Source organism: Dasypus novemcinctus, chromosome 1 (assembly GCF_030445035.2).
Source record: "Dasypus novemcinctus isolate mDasNov1 chromosome 1, mDasNov1.1.hap2, whole genome shotgun sequence".
In the NCBI taxonomy this organism is placed as follows: domain Eukaryota; kingdom Metazoa; phylum Chordata; class Mammalia; order Cingulata; family Dasypodidae; genus Dasypus; species Dasypus novemcinctus.
The window spans coordinates 117,529,815-117,548,989 of NC_080673.1; the positions used below are offsets into that span (position 1 = coordinate 117,529,815).

The window sequence follows — 19,175 nt, forward strand, 5'->3', positions numbered from 1 at the left end:
AAATGCCATTGAAATGGCTAAGAAATTTAAAATTAGAGAGAAAAAAAGAGAAAGCACTTGAGTAGAGAAAAAAATTCTAAGCAGTTTTGTTTTTGAAAAAATGAAGAGTACTCTGATTTTGAAAGTTCTAGTTATTTAGTGGTTACCCAAGTAGAAAATTGAGGCTCTCTTTGCCTCACATGCTATACCAGGAATCTGGGGGTTAGTCTTAAAATTATGTTTCTCCCTAGAGTATAAGTTCCTTGAAGGGAGATTGCAATCATTGTATACTTGACAGCCAGCTCAGGGCCTGAGATCCTTTGAGTGCCCAATGAATATTTAATGAATGAAATGGAGCTCAGTGAATCCCCTGAAAAGAGTTTCTGGTATTTGAGCCCATCAAGTTTCCTGGAAGAAGCCTGTTAGACTTTTCCCTTCATTGAAGTGCATTACAACCAACCACCATGACACAGACTGCTAAGTGTTATGATGTGACACTTCCATTTCCAGAGGTATGGCTGTCGAGGTTTCAAGTGTCTGTTCTAAGCAGACACGACTCAAAGGTGATTTTCTCATCAGCAAACTTTCAAGTTAGTGGATCCAATTAACAATAGCTTTTGATGACATCGTTTGCCATTTCTCTTAGATTGCCTATCCTTTTTACCTCTTCACAGTGAAAGCTCCCCATGGGCCAAATCTAGGTCCCTGATGCTACTGCTTTGAGAATCCTTAGTCTAGTGCAGCAGTTCTCAACCTGGGATGGTTTTACTCCCTTGGCAATATTTGGAGACATTTTTGGTTTTCACAGCATGTGTGTGTTGTGTTTGTGGGGTTTTCGGTGCTATTGGCATCACGTGAATAGAGGTCAGAGATGCTTATAAACTCTCTAGCTCTATAAATATATCACCTGCATTGTTTTAATGTTTTTCATTTTAGAGGAATTTTAGATTGGGTATTTCTGTAATATATCAACTTCTGGAAAACAAATTTGGTTCAACAATCATAATAATACCATTCCAAGATGGGAATTTATTTTTCATTGAAAGCCCCAAATCTGAATAATATTGTAGGTATTCAAAAGGAAAGAGAACTGAACATTTTTATACCTGTTATGGGCTTCACATTTTGAATTCTAACCTGAAAAATTTAGATGGTTGTCCAGCACTGGATAATTATGCCTTTTCAAGACATTAAGATGGTATTACTGATGGTCACTTGTTTACTAACTTCAGTGACACTTAATGAAAGGAGGGAAGCATCTTTAAAAGTCTTTACAGGGAAGCGGACTTGGCCCAGTGGATAGGGCATCTTGTCTACCACATGGGAAGTCCATGGTTCAAACCCCGGGCCTCCTTGACCCGTGTGGAGCTGGCCCATGCACAGTGCTGATGCACGCAAGGAGTGCCCTGCCATGCAGGGGTGTCCCCCGTGTAGGGGAGCCCCCCTGCATAAGGAGTGAGCCCCATAAGGAGAGCCGCCCAGCACGAAAGAAAGTGCAACCTGCCCAGGAATGGTGCCGCACACATAGAGAGTTGACTCAGCAAGATGACGCAACAAAAAGAAATAGATTCCTATGCCTCTTACAACAACAGAAGCGGACAAAAGAACACGCAGCGAATGAACACAGAGAACAGACAACTGGGGTGGGGGGAAGGGGAGAGAAATAAATAAAAATAAATCTTTAAAAAAAAAATAAAAGTCTTTACAGATATTAACTAATTAATCCTCATAATTTTCTTATAGTAAGAAACATATTATTATCTCTTTTGAAAGATGGGAACATTGTTTACCATATAATATTCCAGTTTACAAACTCATGAACAGTGACGCAGGGTGGTATTTCTGCTCTCAAATACTATAATTAAATCCCCTTCTCAGATGCTTTCCTTGTAAATAGCATAACATAGTAATTTCTAGTCTTTGCCTTTGGGAGACTATTCTTGATGGTTTAAAGAGGAAATCTGGATAAAAAATATCACAAAGTAATGGGATGAATCAGATCAAGTCTAATCACTTTCCTTTGAATTTTTATTTAAAACCCTTTAAAAAATTCATTCCATGAATATTCACTCACCAAAAATTAGAAAACACTACTTTTATTCTAAAAAACTAATTTCCTTGTTTTAATTTAATCATTAGGTATTGTAACACTAAATTCATTCAAATTACAGACACATGTCCAGATTGTTTCAGTTTTCCTTCTTGCCAAAGCTAATACCATGCAATGGGTTGGCTTAAACAGTGGGACTTTATTGGCTCACAGTGTTGAGGTTAGGAGAAGTCCAAAGGAGAAGTCCAAAGCAAGGCTTTACAGAAGAGATGCTTCCTTCCTGAAGGCTGGCATTCTGGGGGTAGCTGCCAGTGAACTTCAGCCCTTGGCTCCTCTGTTACATAGCAATGTACATGGTGGCCTCTCCTGGCCTCTCCCTTCTCTTCCCGGTCCGTTGACGCTCAGCTTCTGCTTCCCCTGGCTTTCTATCTGATTAATTTCATTCTGCTTATAAAGAACTCTAGTGATAAGATTAAGACCCATCATAATTGAGTTGGTCCACACCTTAACTGAACTAATCTCATCAAAAGGTCCTGCTTGCAATGGGTTTTTACCCACAGGAATGGTATAAGTTTAAGAAAATGTTTTTCTGGGCTACATAGCTCCAAACCACCATGAAAGTCATATCTCACAAGTATTCAAATAATTGATAGACTTCATGTTTTTCCTTATAAGTAGAAATTTGGAGATTACATTAGCTCCAACTACTAATATTAACTTGATGGGAAATTAATATTAGCTTGATGGGAAAAAAGTAGGATAATCTCTTTCTATTTTTTCTATCCTCAGTCCCCAATCATATTTTCCATCTCTCTCATCCCCTTTCCCCATAAAGAAAAACAGAGAACTAAATCAAAACACCTCTGCCCATCATCAGCTTTGAGGATTTGAAAATTGAGTACAAGGGAGAAGGGGGAAAAAAGAAGAGGAAAGTGATAGGTGATAAAAATTACATCTGGGTGAGTCACTTGGAGCTCAGTAACAAATATCTACTTGGTTGTCTGCATGATATCTTACTGTGCACTAATGGCAAGATAAAAGACAGGCTTATCTGTAACCATGACTAGGTTCACTCAATAGGCAACTAATATTATTAAGCATCTACTATGTATGTGACACTGATCCAGGTACTGGATACAATAAAAAGTTAGACACAGTCTCTGCATCCAGGGCAGGGCACAAGTGGTACAGTTCTTAGTTCAAGTGCTTGTGGAATTGTCTGCAAAGAGTGAAGCCATCATCAGGGATCAACATCAAGAATTTACTGCATCTTAGCCCTGATAACTAGAAGAGGGTCATGATGGTGATTGTAAGACTCAGATTGGATGTCAGTTCTTCTCTAAAGCCTTGCTAAATTCTTAACATCCTCTCTATTTACCCACAGCACTCCAGGATTGTAGAAATTTATAAAGCAGTGACTGCATGTATATTAATTATTGAATTCCTCTCAAAATACTGGCATGCAAAAGGCACAAAACAAATATTTTTAAATGTAAGAACAAAATTCAACAATATAGAAAAGAGTTCTGAACTTTCTATAATTTAAAAATAAACCATTATTTCAAAAGTAAAAATAATAATGGAATAAATAAAATGTAGAGTATGTTCAATGGTCATAAATTCTATGGAGAAAAATAAAGCAGGGAAGTAGGTCAGAGAGTATGGGGAGGAAAGCACAGGTTTAAATGAAGAGTAAGGGAAGCCTCACTGGGATGCGGACAGTTAAATACCAAGGTGAAGAAGCAAGTAAAATATATTTGGAGAAGTTTGCTCTGAGCAGAAGGTAGAGCAAATTCGAAGGCCCTGAGGCCTGCAGTGTGAGGTAGAAGGTAGAAGGTGAAATGATATGGCTATTATGGATCATTGAATTTGAGTAATCCCATCTCTGCCTGAGATCGGAAGTCATTTAGATAATTTTGAGTCGATTCAATTTATATTTTAATAAAATTTTTATGGGTAATTTGCTGAGAATAAACTGAAGGGGGCAAGCTAAAGTCAGGACAGTGCTGCAGTAACCCATTTAAGACATGATGGTGGCTTGGGCAAGAGTATAGCTGTGGGGGGTTGAGAAATGGGTCAGACTCTGGATGTATTTTGCATGAAGAATTGATTGGATTTGCTGATGGAGTGGATGTGGAGTTTGAGAAAAGGAAAGTCAAGGATATGTTGCCAAGATTTTTGATCTGAGCAACTGGAAAGGTATGGCTGCTATTAGCTGAGATGAGACCCATAGGGTAGGGTGGTTAAGATTACAAACTCAGTTTTACCAATTCTGATTAAATCAAATTGTTGTCTTTTATATTTTCCTATCTGCATCTTAAATAAATCTGCACTGTGGTGAAATGGAGCATATCAGATGAACTATTACATGTGGTATATGGTTTCTCCTGGTCCAGGGACTGAGTCTGAGTTTCTGGTAGGTACTAAACTTTCAGGAGTAATTGAACTGATGGTCCAATTCAATAATAAATCTCTTACTTTTGTTTCTTCTTACCTAAGAATTTTGGTAATTGAATTGTTTAAAAAAAGTAATAGTGTATGTATTTATCCATTTGTTATTTACCCACTCAGCAGATATCTATTGAGCAACTGCGATGTTTCCACATTGAATTGGGGATATTAAATATGTTGGTGTTTTTGGCAACACCGAGACTGGGTTATAAAATATTTCCTATCTGCATATTAAACATTTACAGGGCTGGTTAAAAATGGAGATTGCTAGGCTTCATTTAAGACACACTGAAGCAAATTTCCTCAGGCTCGAGGGTCTAGGTATCTGACTTTTCAAGGAACCTCAAGTGATTTTAATGGTTATTGAAATCTGAGAACTACTGGAATGCAAATTTGAGGAAGTCCCCAATCCTGTCTTCAGGTAAGGAATAGTCCATAGAGTTGAAGATAGACACAAATGAGAACTCTATGTTCCCCGATTTTTAGGATAACATAGGGAAACATCTTCTTTGGAAAATTCTTTTTTCTTTTTTTTGTTTGATACACAGTAGTTTAGAAAGCTTTATTGTCTTCATAATGCCTACCAATATGAAAAATGCAATGTGATCTCTTAAGCCTAGCTAAAGCAATACAATTTTCAGAACGCTTCCAGAAGCTAAGATCTCCCTCATATTAAAATAAATTTCCCATTTTTTCCCCCAATTGAGTTTTACATCGCCATGATAATCTACATTCCATAATAAATAGGTAAGACCATTACCAAAAGTAGCAGAAAGTAAACACTTTTGAGATTTCCCTATGGGGATTATATGAACTGCTCTTATTTTCTCCATATGAGCTTAAATGTTTTTATGTAAAAAAAAAAAAACAAAAAAAAAAGACTAAACATCATAGAAAAGCAAAAAATATTCGTAATCATATCAGTTTTTAATTAATCTAATAAATAATAATCTTTCTTTTTACCCCTCTAATCCCATTTCCCAGAGGGAAGATGTTAATAGCTTTGTGTATATTTTTCTTGACTTTCTTGTCTACACATAAATACACATAGTTATACATGCAGGCACACACAACACACCCATTTACAGATAATGAATAAATGTATTGGTCTGTAATTTGCTTTTATCACCTAACACTGTTTCTCTGGATGGCCATCTTTTTAGGCTATTATTAGGATTTACATTATTCTTTTTAATGGCCTCACATTAGTCCATTATAAAGATTTATCTAAATTTATTTAGCCATCTTTTTATTAGTGAACCTGTAGTTTGTTCTGAATATTTAGCACTACAAGCAATCATGCAGTTCAATATTTGGAACTCATGATATTTTTGTAGCATTTAACAAAGGATATCCACTTGAAAATTTTAATAGATATTACCAAATGTCCTATGAAAATGTTGTACCAATTGACATCACATCAGCAGCAGCTAAGAAAGCCTATTAGCTCATTTCCTCACAAGGTTACCAATGCCAGCATAATTTAAAAATTATTATTTGCTGTATATATGCACACATTCATTTATTGATATATTATTTTAGGTATATGTGTTTTAAAAGTAGGCAGTTTAGTACAAATTTCTCAGAATTTCATCTGGAAATTTAGAAGTCTCTATTAGGCTTTCCTTTGGAAATTATGAAAGAAAATGTAATCAGTTATGATAATGTAATTATAATTGTTTCTTTTCTTTGCCCTTCACTGCCTCAAAATCAAGAGACATTAAATATAAAGATTCCATAAGAAATTGAATTTATTTATATATATTGCAAATAAGATCTTCTTAGTAGATGTGGTATTCCTTATGCTTGTTGTTTCATTTAAAATGTGCTGTGACATTTTCATTAGTACAGTATAGATAAAATCATATAAGCTTTCAACTTACAAAATTTGTAGCAAAAAATAGAGTAAAAATGCATCAGCATTAAAATATTTATCAATATATAGTTTTGACAGTTGCTTATATATTTAATTTCTAGTGTATTTGAATAGTTCTTATGATCACGTTTTATCTCTATAATTGACTTACTAGCTTTGCTTTTTTGGGGGGAGTCATTATATCTTGCAACTATGTTATACAACTTCACATATATCGTGAGAAACTTCAATTTCCTGATTCCATCCATTGTGCTATTACATTATTTTACATTTACCTGTGTTACAAGCTTCACAGTATGGTGTTTTTGTTTTAATAGATTAGAAAACTGTATCTTTTATATTTACCCATATATTTACTATTTCTGGTGCTCTTCATTCCTTGATACCAGGCAGATCCAAATGTCCATCTGATATTTCTTTCTGTCTCTCTCAAGCACTTTCTTTAATATTTCTTATAGTGCAGCTCTGCAAGTGATGATGGACTTTCTCAGCCTTGGTTTGTTTGTAAAAGTATCTTTAGTTTGTTTCATTTTTTGAAAGATATTTTTTGCTGCCTATATAATTCTAGGTTGAAAGATTTTTATGTTTTATTTCAGAACTTTAAGGATGTCATTACATTGTCTTCTGGTTTGTATGGTTTCTGACTTCGAGGTCAGCTGTCATTTATCTTTGTTCCTTTGTAACATATTGCATATTTTTTTCTAACACCTTTGGATATTTTTTTATTTATCACTTGCTTTTTTTTTTTCTTCAGCAATCTGATGATGTCCATTGCATGATTTTCTTTATGTTTATTCTGTTTGGGATTTATTGAGTCTTGGAAATATAGATTTATAGGTTTCATTAAATTTGGAATTTTTTTTACCATTCTTTTCTCAAATACTTTTTATATTTCTCCCCCTTCTCTCCAATATACTGAGGCTATAATTATATAAGTTAGATTCCTTGATATCATCCTGCACATCACTGAAGTTTTCTGAGGTTTTTTTATTTTTTGGCTTTTTTTCTCTTTGTGTTTTATTATATGCTTCACTTATGTTATGCTTCATACAAAAAAAGAGACCTAAGTTTTTTGTCTTTTTTTCATTCATGTTTCATTTAGATTTTTCGACTGCTTTTCTCTTCCAAAACTCTAAATTTCTCTTCTACAGCATCTAATTTGTTTGTTAATCCTATCCAATGTATTTTTTATTTCAGATACTGTATTTTTCATCCTCAAACTTCTATTTATTTAAAAAATACTCCCATATTTTCCTTAATACATACATATTTTCCTCTACATACATGAGCATATTTGTTAATATAATATTTATAAAATCAGTTTTAAGGTCTTTGTCCACTATTTCCATCCTTGCTGCCATTTCAGTGTCCTTTTCTATTGAGAGATTATTTTTTTCTGCTTAGAGTCATATTTTCCTGTTTCTCTGAATAGCTGATTAATTTGTATGGCATAATGTATACTGGTATTGTGAACATTTTATTGTTATATTCCTTTGTGATGCAGAAGGGAAAGCTAGGGGAATATGCATGATATATTTTTTCCTAACACTTTGATCTTTTCATATCTTGCTTTTATGCTTTATTATGGAAGGTTCACAACAGCCTTTAATGTGGGGCCAATTTAGCCCCATTTAATCAGGTAATATTCTTCTGGGAACTTTATGAAGTCCCATTATCACAGATTTTTTCACTTTGGATAGAGAGAAGGAAAACTATTGCCAGCCTGGATTTTGCTCTGAAAATTGCTTCAGGAGGTTCTTTCCCAAGTCTTGTGGAGTTTCACCACAAGTATGTGATTAGCACTCTACCAAAGCCTCAAAGGATTTCTCTTCAGATTTCAGGAGCTCTTTCTCTGCAGTGCTCTCCTTTCTGATAGTCTGCCTCATGAATTCTAACTGCTTCAGCCTTTTTGAATTTTTATCTCTGCAGTTCAGAAAGACCACTGAGATCTGTTCAACTCCCCATTCCCTGCAGCTTTAAAAATGCCTTCAGGAAATAATTGGGAGAAAGTGTAAAGTTTTCTTCATTTGTTTTCCTTCCCTCAGGGTTCACAGTCTTGTGTTGGTTATTGGCAATGTCTGAAATACTTATTTTCATATGTTTCTGTGTCTTTTTTTTTTACAGCAGGAGGGCAATTTTCTTAGCTCTTAATTCATCAAGTATAGAAAGCTAAGTCCTTGTATTAGTACTTGTCAAGCAAGTGAATTTACTAACAGTCTTTCAGAACCCACCTGGTTATATTTTAAGAAACATTTTTATATGAATTATGGTCTACATTAAAAAAATCTATATCTAATAGGAGTATAAATTCTTCCCATATGTTTTATATTGAGCTCCCTCGAAGTAAGCTCGGAGGCAAGGATTAAGTGCAGAGTGGTTCATTTGGCTGGTGATCCCAAGAAAACTGGGGAGGTGAGAGAAGGAAGGGCAAGAATACAAATAGGATGTGTTATCAAGGCACTCACCTGATATGCCCCAAGGCACAATCCTGCTAAGTAACTCTGGAAGACAGTATAGGGTCTACCTCAGAGCTATCATAATTGAGGATTAAGGCAGCTGGGGTATATATCCATCAAAGCCTCATCTGTCATATGTTGAGAACTTCTCTTGTGGGTGTTTATTCTCTAGCACTTTCTGGATTATCCTGCTTGCATGTGGAGCATGTTCTCTGTGGCCAGAGCAAAGCCCTCAGACAGAGAGTCTCAGGTGTTCACAGTAAGCAGCCTTCATATAGTACATAGGTAAAAACCAAAGGGATATGTGGGCCATCAGCAGTGTTACTACACCAGATATAAGATGTAAACTCATTCCTGAGTATGAGTGATAAGTGCTCTGATTTTAACTCCACAGACTAAATAGACCCAAACAAATAAATAGATACAGGCTTACGTCAATATTCTCTAAGAATTTATTTCTCAAAAGTACAGTGAACATATAAACTATCTAGAATGCATAAGGAGTGGATAATTCATTAGTTGATATTTCCACATAGCTGAAAATTTGATTCTCTAGGTAATGATGTTTTGCCACATTATTTTTAAATAGAAATATATTCATACTTTCATTGCCTTTTTATGGAAGATATGCATAGATTTAGAATTTTGTTGAACACTCAGTAATTTTATTTAATGTTGCATACTGAAACTATAAATATACTTGCATCTATAGATGTGAAGAGAAAGAAATTTAGAAGTAGATGGGTCTGGATCTAATCTTGACAAAATATGTCATGCTGGCTTAGTTTAAAATGCGTTTGTACCTTTCACATTAGAGGAAAAGCAGGTCCCAGATCAGAGACCACAGCAGCCTTTTCTCAAGTGGTTTCTTTACCCCTTCTTTCCCCAAATCATGTCCTTTGCTGAAACCATCCCAACCCTTTGACTTGCCATACTGCTCATCTCTAACACAATTGACTCCAGGAAGCTCTTCTCTCACTTACTTAAATGCTTTTTCCTTCCATTTGTTGTTGATAGGATGAAATGAGGATTTTGCTTCATTATTTTATGAATGTGTACTAGACATGTGGAGAGAAGGATTATATTTTCTTAATAGTCTTTTAGGTCAGTATTACTTTTCTGGACATCACTCAGTTGTACAAATTTCTGCATGTTCCTCTTAATTTTTTATTAGAAATAGAATACCAGACACCTATATTGTTAAAAATTCCAACTTTATTAGACAAATATTGAAAACCTTGCAAGTTCCCTGATAATTGGTCAACTTCCTTATGCATACTCTTCAGAATTAGTCACACTGTAAAATCTGAGAAGTAGCCTTTTCCATAGGCTTAACTCGTAAAATAACACTGTGGCTCAGGAAGTGTTGGAAAATGTCCAGTGTAATGGCCTTCTTTCCTGAGGAAAGCATTCTTTCCCTGAAATTGTCTTTTTCTGTAAGTATAAAATTTATAAAATTATTCAGAAAAAAAGTTATATGACTATTCTAATATTTGTTTAGCACTTGTCTTCAGAAGATTTTATTTGATAAGAACTTGCAGCATCAGCTCTTGTAAAATCTGTCCATTTTTCCTTATCCTGCTTTAAACCAAGGGCTTTTAGTTCCTTGGCATTCTTTCAGTTTGGAGGTTGGCAAGCATGACTGCAATTTATGATTGTGTGAGAGATAGGCATAGTGCTTAAAAATGAATTATCTGAAAACTAAAAATTTATGCTGAAATGTTGTGAATCACAATGTTTTTCATCAGCAACATCTAGTCTCCCAGTGCCATGTCTGTTTGAAATGCCAAATATAAATGTGTTTCTTTGTTAAAAAAAAAAAAGCGTATAGCTTCTTTGACTGCCTTTCTTCAAATAAAATCTTGTACTTTTTTTGTTACAACTTAGTGAAAAGATCCAAAAATGCCAGACATGGGGCATTCTTGGATTTTTTCACTAAGAACCTTTCATCAGAATATTGCATAGCCTTTCCATTATAAGCGGGTATGATGTGTAGCACAGCTACCTAGAATTAGCTGACTCAGGACCTGTGAATCTTTTCAACAGTTGCTCTTTTGAAGTACTGATATCACAGAAAGTAGATTATAAACACTGATAGGTATAGGGGTTGTGCTTACTTTTCTTATTAAATCTCCAGTGCTTAATATAACTAAGCACCAATAAATAGCTATTCAGAGAACAAATGACTTAATCAAATACCAGGTTTTTTTTTTTTTGTTTTTTTTTTTTAATGTTGTCTTCCTTGTCATGAATAGGCAATGTCTGACCCAGGTCTCCACCTGTTTGAGCACCCCCTTCACTTTGAGCAGGCTTCTAGTGGCCTTACTTGTGGATGTACTTGTCCTACTATATTGTAGTTTTCCTACTGACAAGTCTTTATTCACCATCATAACTGTGTCCCTTGAAAGTAACAACCCTGCCTTACTTATACATGAATCAGCAAAGTTTAACACAATGCTTTACCTAATGTCTAGTAGATTTTTAGCAAGCTAGACTTTCACCATTTTCAAGTCATTATGCAAGCATCACACAAGTAACTTTTCACTAGGGGAAGATGAGTCTATACTCAAAGATAAACTTTGATTAAAAAAGGAAAAAACAAGTTTAACTTGGTGAGGCTCCTAGACCTTACCTATAGTGACTGATGGATTAATTAATTCATCCAGCCAATATTTATTGAGTGTTTAGTGGCAACTAGGTACCTGACACTTTTCTAAGTGCTAAGGAGACAGCAATGAAAAAAAAATCAGAGTTTTATATTCTAATGAGGGAGATGGACAATAAATAAGTAAAGCATTTAGTCTATTTACAGTGAGAGAGAAGAAATAAAGCTGGGAAAGGATGCACAGGTTACTGTGAGATTGGACTGACATTTTTCTGACATTTTTGACAAGTGAATGTTTCTGGCATCAAAAAGAAGGTAAATTTTGTGTAAAGACCTGATAAGAGAGAGGCACTAGCTATGTGGGCATCTGCCACAGCCTTCCAGGCAGAAGGGACAGTATGTTAATTCCAGTGGTCAATTCTTAGTACTCATATTATTTCTGCTCCTCAGCAGCACTTCATGAAGTAGATAATCCGCTACCAATATGTTACTATTCCAGATTTCCTCTTATCTTACCAATGGTTTCCTGGCCCATTCTCCCCTTCTTGATTTCTAAATGCTGGGGTACTCTAGAGGTCAATTTTCACAATTCCTTTCTTCTCTTTCTACTCTCTACAGGAGCTCATTCCTGTGGTTTAAATACTGATCAAATTTGTATTTCCAACCTTGACTTCTTGGAAATCCAAACCCATACATCCAATTGTTTTCTTGAGATCTTATTTAATCTCTCTGCTTATCAGCTCACATTTACTATGTCCCAAACCAAACTTTTGACTCTCAGCCCTTCTACCAATAGTTGCTTTCCCCTTATGTTTCCCCATCTCAGTAAATGGCATCATTATTCACAGAGTTGTGCAAGCTAAAATTAGGAGTCTTTCATGAGCCCTGTCTTTCACATCCCACAGAATATTGATTGACCAGTCCTATTGGGTCTTGATTCATAATATTTCCCTCAAATGAGCAATTCTCTCTACCTCTGCAGCTATCACTCTAGTCCAAGTCATCATCATCTTTTTCTACGAATAAAAAAAGAAGTAAAAACATAATACATATAATATATATATATATCATTTTGGTATAATATATAAATAGATTAACACAATCATATTCTTGAAATATAACAATATTATATATCACTATGTACTATATGATGTCATTATATAACTATTATAACTATAAATTTAGAAGTACAATTTATGTCATTATATATTGGTATACTCATAATGATGTAACTGATAATATATACAAATATATGCATATATAATACAAATATAAAAACTATCTCTTAATTTTCTCCTGTTTGAACTTTTGCTTTCTGCCTCATTGTGGTTTATTTTACATACAGCATCCAGAGTGATTCGTTAAAAAAACATCTGATCTTGTCATTCCTCAGCTCAAAGCCCTTCACTGACCTATCATCCTCACAGAAGCAAATCCATCCTCCTTCCCATATCCTATAAGGCCTTACATGATCTAACCCCTTGCTACCTCTCCCACCTTATCTTTATAACCTTCCCTGTTACTATTCTACACCCACACCAAGCAGGTTCCTTTTCTGTAGGGCCTTTTCTGTAGATATTCTCTCTGTCTGGAACACTCATCCCTCATTCACTTCATTCAGGTCTCTGTCAAATGTCACATAAGCATGGAAGCCATCTCTGACCACTTCATCTAAAACAGAATCCTCCACCAATCTGTATTCCCTTGCACTATTTTATTTTACATAACAGCCTTTTTTCTATCTGATATTATATGTTTATTTGGTTCTTTACTTAGTTGCCCCCTTAGGGCAAGGTCCTTTTTCACTTTTAATTTATATACAGTGCTTAGAATAGTGTCTGGCATGTAGAAAGTGCTCAATAAATATTTGTAGGATGAATGAATCAAGATCTCCCTTCTGAGATTTCATAGGGCCCTATTGACAGTCCTACCATGGCACTTAAAAAGCCATATCTCACTTGGAAATTGTTTTTCTCATTCATTAGATTGAACCCCTGGAGAGAAGAACATAACATTCATCTCCGACTTGTCAGTGTTCAGAAGTCTTGACTGGGAACATGGAGTGCTTCATAAAAGTATTTTGAATGAATTAATGATTATTTGGTCTCAATGTTCCTTAAAGAAGCAATTCAGAAAATATCTGGTGTTTTCTCAAAGCTTCAGACTAGTAGAGAGACTTGGGATTATCATGATCAACTATCTTGTTCTGGGTAGAAAGCTGTCAATTTATGGTTTAGATTATAGTTGAATGATATTATGAAACCACATGAAAATTTAAGCTATAATTTTAATAGCCCAAAGGAATGAAATTTACCACATAACAAAAAAATAAAAAGTTTAAGATAAAATTCGAGTATCCTAGAGTTCATGGAGGTTAATATCAGTGATCATTTAGTCCAATACCTTATTTTACACATGAGGAAGCTGAGGTCATAGAGGTGGCATGCCTCTCCTAAATAGTAAAAAGGCCAGAGCTAGAGTTAGGATGCCTGGATGGCAATCTAGTTTTTTCCCCCATTGCGCTCTTCTTCCATTGGCAACTCAGTTTCCTTCTTCTTGGATCATAATTCCAGTGGTACTGCAGATGAATGTATATACAACCTCTTCATTCTGTCTCCCTGTTAGATTTTCTTTTCCATGTGTTTTGAAGCCTCAGTAATCCAATTCATATTTTTCTCACAAAAATACGAACAATGTAGATTTAGCTCCAATTTCTAGAGAAATTTCAAGTTGTATCTTGACTCTTATACCTCCAATAGTATTGAAGGCCATCCTTAAATTGAATTATTTATGATGATTAGATTTTCATTGATTTTTGGAGAGTTATCCAGTGGTGTGTGATTTATGGGTTATTGGAGGTAATTTTAATGTTAGCATTTTAACAATGAAAACTGCATTGTGCTTAAAAGGTATAGGGACATAATAATTAATTAACTTGGTTGAGCTTTTTAGAACACCTGCTGCTTAGAAATGTAGTAGAAAGCGTTACTCATTACCCTTTTCTCAGAGAGGATGGCAGCTGTGTTTCCTATCTGATGAGGAATATTCTTAAGATTATGATACAGAAAAGAGCAAGAATATTTTTATTTTTTCTTCCTCTTTAAATCTAAGAATATATTTAGAGGACATGCAGCACTTTTATGGCCCATTGCTGGCAAAAAAACCCAAAAAACCCTTTGTGAATAGATGAGACATTTTGATAGAAACAATTCATAATTAATACATACTTAGAAAATGGAAAACTAGAAGTACTTCCAATTGAATTGTAGTGTTTTTATTAAATAATGGTAGGCAGAGACAACACTTTGAAGATTTTGTTGATTGATTATAAAGTGGAAATGTTCTGTTTATTATTCCATGAGACTTGAAAATGGATTTTGTTATTTTAAGCCTTCCCAGAGGAGTCTCTTTCCTCACCCAGGTGGGTAAGTGCTTCTCCTTTGTCCTCCTATAACACCTGGAGCAAATCATATTACTTTCCTCAGTGATTCAAAACGGTGTGTTTATACTTCTTCCCCCTTGAATATAACTTAAAGTCTCTGAAGGCAGAGATCTGAATTCTCTATTTCTGTTAAAGTGCCGGTATTCTCCCAAACAGGCTGTAATATGCTCTCCATCCATTTCCAAATTATCATTGTTTTTCCCTTAAACTCCTTCCCCTTTGACTTTACCTTCAAGAAAAAGCATCACAAACTACTTACCCCCTAAGGCTACTATTAGTAGGAGCTGGATGGGTTCAGGCTCTAGAGATGACAACCTTTCTCCCCACTCCATTCTTAAAGAACCTGAGGAGAAAGAATTAGGGGCCAAGACTTCAACATCCCCTGGACCAGAATTTCCCCTCCTCTGAACTGCTCCACAGAATTTGGACTTGCCAGCCCCTACAATTGCAGAGAAGACAGGGTTCAATGTGTAGACCTTCTCCCTCTCCAGCGTCCCTAGTCTCCAATTCCAGGCCATCTAGTGCAGGGGAAAACAGAAGCCTGACTCAGGGGCCGTGACTCTGCCCACAGCACCTCAAAGCCATTCCAAACACCCAAAGGCAATCTATGTACCTCCAGCAGCAAATAGCACACAGTCTTTTCTGCCAAAGGATCGAGGGATAAATCATACATTCCAGTTCCTGTGGTCAGTTTTGAGAAACACCTGACCTAGGAAGGCAGATGGTACCAATATCAAAATGACTCTAGAACCACTATTACAGTCCCCTCCTCCTCCACCACCTCCACCCCACCTTTAATTAAACCGTTTTGATGTCTAAGCCAGTGCTACTGGCTTAAATGGCAAAGGAAATCTGTCAGCCATAATAGATAAGAAACATCAAAATGGCCCTCAAAACAGCAAGAAGCCTTACAGAACACTTTCAGAGAGAGAATTTGACCCAGATAAACACCATAGAGTATTGGATCCTGAGACAAAGAAACCTTGTACAAGATCTCTCACCTTTGAGACACAGTCACTAAGCCATCAGAGGGCAGTCCCAGGTTAGAAAAAGCATATTGACCTGCTTCTGGGTGAGTACAGAGCCAAGTCCCAGGGAAAAAGAAGTTAAAGATGAAAAGCATGTCCTGACTTCAACAAGAGAAATACTTCCAAATCAATTCGGGCCCACACAGGATTCTCTTTCAGGATCTTTGGGAAACTCTGGAGCAGAATCTAAATTGTGTCCGGTGCAAAATCCAGGCCACCCAACTCTACTTCCAAGACCATCATTTGCAAATAGCATCAGTAGCAGTGCCTCTTCAGATCACAGTGGCCACACTCTGGAATGCCACCTCCTCCCACCCCCAACCCCTGGTTGGAGATGACCTTGCCAGCCTGTCCAGTGATGAAGGGGAGATGACTGGAACTGATGAGCCTGAGAAATGAAACTGTCATTTCTCCACACACCACTCCAGATCTCTGATGTTTTGCTCATTCCCGAGTTGCCTCACGAGAGAATACTAGGTGTGACAGAAGATGGAATTGTTTTCAGTTTGCACTAACCTCCATGGTAGAAAACACGAATTCACAAATGTGGAAGCACAGAAGCCATAGCCATAGGGCATCAGGTTCCTTCCCCTTTTCAGGACTTGCCTAACCAATCTGCTGTCACTAAGCAACATTGGGGCTGCCTGGGTGACAACTCCGCAAAGATAGCACCCCGCTGCCCTCTCAACCTTGGTGCCAAACCCTGATGGCCTGAACCTAGGGAGATGGCAGCCGATGGGGGCGTGGAAGGCATTAGGAAGGAAAGGAATGGACAAGACTCCTTTTTTCTTTAACCAGCATTTAATTCTGCTTTAGGAGATGCCAACACAGTATTCTCTTTCAGCCAGGAAGATCCCTCCTGCAGCAGAATAGTCCCCTGTTCTCGCCAGCAGCCACATCAACACCCCTGTTCCAGGATCGTTTTACAGCTTTCAGCAACCCCGCTGCCGTGTCTTCCTTCAGCTCCAGTCAGCTGGAGACTCACCTCTTCATACGTAATGACGTCAGCCACGCTCTCAAGCGCAGCTTCTGTGACTTTGCCGACCCGAGCGCCCTCGTCACATACCACAGCTTTCCCTCATGTGGCTGCAACCCTCAGCATCGTGCACTGAACCTTCAAGGCCCCATCCCCGATACCAGCTGTCATCCCTTCCTAATCCCACAAGCCATCCAAAACCCAAATCAGGAAATCCTCAGAAGTCAAAGACCTGTCTGCCGGAAACGAGGAGGCTCCAAGTAACAAAACGAGGAAGCTGCAGTCTTCGACGTCCTCCTCTTCCTCATCCTTATTATCCCAGCAGAGCTCCCTCTCGTCTCCATGATCAGGGCCCCACGAAGAGAATTGTGTTTTGAATGCTAGTTCAAGCTTTGAACTATCAGGAGGCCCCTTCCTGTAACAGTCTGCCGTACACAACTCAGATGATGGCGTGAGCCCACACAGGGACGAACTGGTGCCCTCAGGACCGACCTCGCTGCCCCGCGGCGCCGCCGACTCAGGGAGACACGTGGGCGCGGTGGGCAGCAGCAGCGATTCTTGTCCCCTCTCTGTGCCCTCTCTCATGCTCACGCAGGGAACCTCTCTTTGGCCTCACACAATGCCATGCCTTCTATGTCCCTCTCTTTTGACAGATCAGAAGGAAAAAAGCGTGAGAACTCGAGTTCTAGCAGCAAAGCCTGTAGAATCAGTGCAATGCTTGGTAGAACAGCGTTCACCAAAAGAACCCCCCTGGCCTTCTTGTGCTGGTGCGCAAGCTGGTTCACAGCGCCTCCTCTCGGCAGGCTGGGAATAATAGCAGCCTAATTCTTGGCCTCCTGATTCCATCTCAGGAGACCAGAGCAGAAGGGGGGAGGGAGAGGCACTGGGGGAAAGTCAAGATTTCCTGTTCCCTACCTGTGGTTCTGGCCTTTCTTCTCTTTAACTGACCAATTTTCAGTTTTGAAGAAAAAGAAAAAGGAAAAAAAAAAAGAAAAAGAAAAAGAAACAGGATAATTCCACAGTCTTTCAGTCAGTCTGGCTTTATGATTAAGAACAAAACTCTGGAGTCAGGGTGACAAGATTTGACTCTCTGCTGTACCATTTACTAGCCCTATCACTTACTAGCTATGTGACCTTGTACAAGTTTTTTTTTTTTTTACTTTTCTCTGCTTCGGTTTCCTCATGAGTAAAATGGGGATATTTATAGAACCTACCTGCTATGGTTGTTATGAGGTTGTTATGAGGCACTTAAAACTGCCTGGCACAGAGAACACACACAAATATTAGTTGCTATAGTTATTATTATCATTATCATTCAGAAACACTGGCTCTTCAGGTAGTGACAGGGAGAGAAAAACAATCTCTATGGACATAAGGTGGACAGCAATTCCTAAAGGACCCTATCACCAAAGCATTGTTGAGATGTACTGGTCTAGGCTAGAAAGCCAATGCTGTGCCAGGCACTAGACAAGTCAGCTTCAGATCCAGAATTGGAAGCTATCCATTTACAGTCTACTGCTATAGCTGCAAACTGGTAGCCAGCAGAAATGTGATTTGTTGGCCCATACAGGTCTTTAAAACTAGAAGTAACTGTACAGATATTAGGATTTTTTGAATTTCTTTAATGAAATTACTCTGGGTCTGTATAATATCTGTTCAAATAAGCACAGCCTCCTGAGGTTTTTTTTAATGTGTGTGACTTATTCTTTCATTCTTTTTCTTTTCTTTTTTTCTTTATTGGAGAAGTTGTGAGTTTACAGAATAATTATGCACAAAATACAGGATTCCCATACACCACCCCACTACTGCCAACTTGCATTGATATGGAACATTTGTTAAAATTGACGATAGCATATTAAAAAATTATTGAAGTATAATATCCTTATTTGAACATACATAAACAATAAGTATATAGTAAAAGTTGTAAACTTACAAAGCAAATATGCATAATATCATACAGGGGTCTCATACATCAACTCACCACAACACCTTGCATTGTTGTGAGATATTTGATACAAATTATGAAAGATTATCAAAATCTTACTGCCAACTATAGTTCATATCTTATGTTTGATGTATTTTTCCTCCCACCCACAGTTATTTTTTAAAATACATTTTTATTATAGAATTTGTGAACTTATCATTTATTACATGATTGTGAACAATCATGCACATGTGTAGAATTCCCATACAACATCCCTTCATCAACACACCACACAGTGAGGGAACATTTGTTACAGGTTATGAGATAATATCATCAAACTATTACCATCAACCTTGGTCCATAGCATACATTTGGCATATTTTTTCAC

The 19,175-nt window shown here is 37.0% G+C and overlaps 1 protein-coding gene and 1 pseudogene across 12 annotated transcripts in view; both read left to right on the forward strand.

Annotated features, from left to right (window-relative positions):
- MAPK10 (mitogen-activated protein kinase 10) overlaps positions 1 to 19,175 on the forward strand; it is a 366,398-nt gene that overhangs the window by 57,248 nt on the left and 289,975 nt on the right. The window lies entirely within an intron of this gene.
- Positions 15,326 to 17,869, forward strand: LOC101429153 (ataxin-7-like protein 1; annotated as a pseudogene).